The 4,332-nt window shown below is 39.4% G+C and overlaps 1 non-coding gene across 1 annotated transcript; it reads left to right on the forward strand.

Annotated features, from left to right (window-relative positions):
• Positions 1-2,475: 2,475 nt before the first annotated feature.
• On the forward strand, positions 2,476-2,578 carry LOC117308771 (U6 spliceosomal RNA). The gene has a single exon (XR_004522952.1). It is a non-coding gene; the product is annotated as a U6 spliceosomal RNA (small nuclear RNA).
• The last annotated feature ends 1,754 nt before the right edge of the window (positions 2,579-4,332 follow it).

Below are 4,332 nucleotides of genomic sequence, written 5' to 3' on the forward strand. Positions count from 1 at the left end.
TTCAAAGCCCAGGTCACTCTTTTTCTTTTCTTCTTGTCTCATGGTAGGACACACATCTCATGGTAGGAGAATGTGGGAGGAGGTTCTCCCATGAAGTCATGTCGATCCGCCCTGCATCTGCCCTGAATTTCCACTCTCACTGCTCCACTTGGGTCGTTATACCTATCACAGCTGCTTCTCTTCTTCTAAGCTCTTGGCTTCAGCACCCTCTGGGCTTTTGACAGTAACAGTGTTATAGCTTCTCTATGTGGGGTCTACAGGGTTCCTACTTCCAAGGTTCTGCCTCCTTTTCATCATCACTTAATGAATTGCTGGATGAATCCATTCATCCAAAATCCCATTGGGTCTAAGAGAACCATGCTGGGTTCTTGGAATTATAAGATGGAGGGAAATAAAGTGAAGCAATGGAGTCCATCATTTATTTTTATCCAGTAGATTGCACCTACTGAAGAGGGTTCCATGGCATTTCTGTTTCAGTCCCAAGATTTTGTCACTCTTTGGTTTATATGTAAACAGCCACAGAGGCTTGCTTGTGATTACTTCAAAAAAAACTCCATACTGCACCCAGAAGCATTGTTTCCTATTCTAAACTTTTAGGTTCCATAAAAGTCACTTGGCTCTCATATATGATGAAATAGAAAAGTGACATAGGTTTTGGAATGAGTTCTGACACAAGCAGGGCCAGCTTCATGGGCGTCTAGCCTGTGCAGTAGCCCACAGCCCATGCTCAGAGGGTCCTGTGCCTGGCTTAATGCTCTACAGTATTTGTCTTGAAATTCTTAATAATTTTTTGACTAAAGAGGACTTACATCTTCATTTTGAACCAGCCCCTGCAAATTAGGTAGCTGATCCTTCTTTTAAGCTTATGACTAGTTATGTTTCTTAAGGTCTCTGAACCTCAATTTTCTTATCTGTAAATCAAGAACAGTGTAGTTATCCATATCTCGGAGTGTTCTTGAGCAGAATAAATCAGATATAATAGCAAATTGTCTAACAAAGCTTTTGCACATGCATAGTCATCAATAAATCTTAACTTCTTTGCATTTAATCCAAGAGGGAAACATCCTCATTAACATCATATTAAGTCAACACTAGAACATTGGTTATATGTGTGTAAAGTTTAGTTTTGTGCTGGAGAAGATGATTATTTATATTTTGCTGTTGCGAGATTAGTTTAAATAAGAAGTAAAAATGTTCCCTTTTCACCCAAAGGCTACTTGTTTGAATCAATGTGCAGACTTGGTAAGCAGAGTGGTGAGGAAAACACTGCAACAGAGGCAAAGGCTAAGAAAACAGTCAATTCTCATTATGGCCAAGCCAATACCAGGAGCACTTATACTGCTCAGAGAAACACTGAGCTTGATCAGCTATGGTTGCTAGCCAAGGGTAAGGTGAGTGGTCAGAAAAAAAAAGGAAATAAGAGTAAAGAATACAGGAACTAAGGTTTAATGACATTTTAAAAACTTTTTGTCTAGTGCTGATCTAGCTGGTTCAAATGCATTATTTTGTTTAATCTTCCTAAAAACCCCATGAGGTAGATAACATCAGTAGTATCTTACAGATGAGGAAACTAAGCTCACAGAGTATTTACTGTTCTAGAGAACAGCCTAGAATTGATAGTATTGGGAGTCCATATTATTTAAAGACAGAGATAAATGGGGCAATGAAGATTATCTGGTAGCAAATGGATTTCATCTCATGACATAACTAATTTTTTGGTAGGGCTGTGTTAAGAAAGATTCTGAGACTCTATCTGCACTGGGAGGTATAGAGTGTCTTGATCAATTAGCAGTGTCTGCCTTGGGCTTTGGAAAAGTGGTGGTGGCATGTAAGGCAGAGATTTGCCATCTTTGATCTAGTCTCCTCATTTCACAAACTTAGTCATTTTACATCATGACTAAGAAGTTACTATAGTTACAATTTATAGTGTGAACTACTGCCTGAGCCTGCTTTTAATCCTGAAGTCACTGATGTTTAGAGCAAGGCTGTTTCACTGACCGGGCAATTGAACAACCAAAAAAAGTAATATAAAACAAAAAGGAATAAATGTATTGGCATTTCAAGCATTAATAGGAAAAGTATTAGAGCTTAGAGGGTTCTTTCTAAGATCAATAAAATCAAAATGTAGACAGTGCTTCAGACTTTAGTATGCATCAATAGCCCCTAGAAGGCTTAAAAAACACAGATTGCTGGACCCAACCTGCAGAATTTCTGATTCAGCAAGTTTCTGGGGTGTGGCCTGAGAGTCTGCATTTCTAGCAAGTTCTCCAATGATGCTCTGGTATGGGACTATGCTTTGAGGGCTTCTTATTAGTAACTTTTCCTTGACCATTGATCTGATTCCTCTTAAAATAAAATTAGTTATTCAAACATGTATTTTATATTTTTTTATAAATCTGGGAGACTCAGCCTGCCACCTACATGGGATTTGTTAATAAGTTCTGAAAATCATCTCAAAATTTTAAGATTTAGTGGTTGTTTCAGCAGCATGTATACTAAAATTGAAACAATACAGAGAAGACTCGCATGGCCCCTTCACAAGGATGACATGTGAATTCATGAAGCTTTCCATATTTTTTGGAATCTCTTGTGTGCTGTTGGTAGGAATGAAAAGTGATACAGCCACTATGGAAAACAGAATGGAGATTCCTCAAAAATTAAAAATAGAAATACCATACGATCCAGGAATCCCATTTCTGGGTGTATAGCCAAGAGAATTCAACATAGGATCTCAAAGAGTTATTTGCATACTCAAGTTCATTGCAGCATTACTCACAATATCTAAGAGGTAGAAGCAACCCAAATATCCATGGACAGATGAATGGAGAAAGAAAATGTGGTATATACATGCAATGGAATATTATTCAGCTTGAAAAAAAAATGGAAATCCTGTCACATGTTACAACATGGATAAACCTTGAGAACATTATGCTAAGTGAAATAAGCCAGTCACCCAGAGATAAATGCTGTATGATTCCACTTACATGAGGTACCTAAAGTAGTCCAACTCACAGAAACAGAATAAAATGGTCGTTGCCAGGGGCTGAAAGAGGGGGAAATAGGGAATTGGCGTTCAATTGGCATAGAGTTTCAGTTTCGCAAGCTGAAGCTCTAGAGAAGGCAATGTGAATATACTTAACACTACTGAACTGTACTCTTAAAAATAGTTAAGATGGGGCTTCCCTGGTGGCGCAGTGGTTGAGAGTCCGCCTGCCGATGCAGGGGACACGGGTTCGTGCCCCGGTCCGGGAAGATCCCACATGTCGTGGAGCGGCTGGGCCCGTGAGCCATGGCCGCTGAGCCTGCGCGTCCGGAGCCTGTGCTCCACAACAGGAGAGGCCACAGCAGTGAGAGGCCCGCGTACCGCAAAAAAAAAAAAAAAAGTTAAGATGGTAAATTTTATATGTGTTTTTTACCATGATTAAAGAAAAATTGCTAATTTAAAGATAACAGTAATCCTTGGTTGGTGAGGCATCTAGAGAGAAGTGGAGAAGTAGCTCTTTGTGGCTACTCAAATGTGAGCTGGGGACTTATCCTGTTTCCAGTGTTAGCAAGATTTCCCCTACCTGTGGGCCTATGGATTCCTAACCTCTCATATAAGACTCCTTAAAGCACTCGGGCTTGGGTCCAATCCGGAGATTCTAATTTGGTCTGTAATGTGACCTGGATGGTAGGATTTTTGAAAGATCCCCAGATGGTTTGAATTGTAGCCAGAGCTACAAAGCATTGTTTGGATCAGTGATTCATAAATTATGAAAGGTTAAAAAGATTCTCTTTGGGGTTTGTCAAACTCTATATGCTCAGTTCTCCTCTCTTCTCTTCCTCACAGCCCAGGTAATTCCAGTTATCGTCCCCCTCCCCTACTAACTGGAGAAATATAGCATTAGATGATTTCTAATGCCTCTTTCAGATAAAATACATCCATGATTACCCTTTTCTATGGTAGGATTCTTCCATCAATGAATTGGGCTGGATCTTATACGAAGAAATTCTTTTTTTCAAACCTCAGTTATAGGGAGTTGAGTTTATCATCAACTGGGTTTGCACATGGTCAAGATTTCTATTAATATTGGTGGAACAGACTTAGTTTTGGCTGTGTGTGTACACAAAGCCCACCCATCCTTTTAAATTCTCCTCAGTCAAACTTCACAGTTAAAGCATAGCATTTAGGCTTAAAATCAAACTGTTGAACTATAACAAAATTCCAATGTTTTGCTTGTACATTGTTTGACAGGCTATGAATAGCTTAGAAGATGATCTGAAGAATGAAGAGATAATGTTTCAGTGAGTTAACATGTGTGGAGGGATTAGGTCCTGCCAAGGGCAATTTCC

The sequence above is a fragment of the Tursiops truncatus genome, chromosome 17, assembly GCF_011762595.2.
Source record: "Tursiops truncatus isolate mTurTru1 chromosome 17, mTurTru1.mat.Y, whole genome shotgun sequence".
NCBI classification, from domain to species: Eukaryota; Metazoa; Chordata; class Mammalia; order Artiodactyla; family Delphinidae; genus Tursiops; species Tursiops truncatus.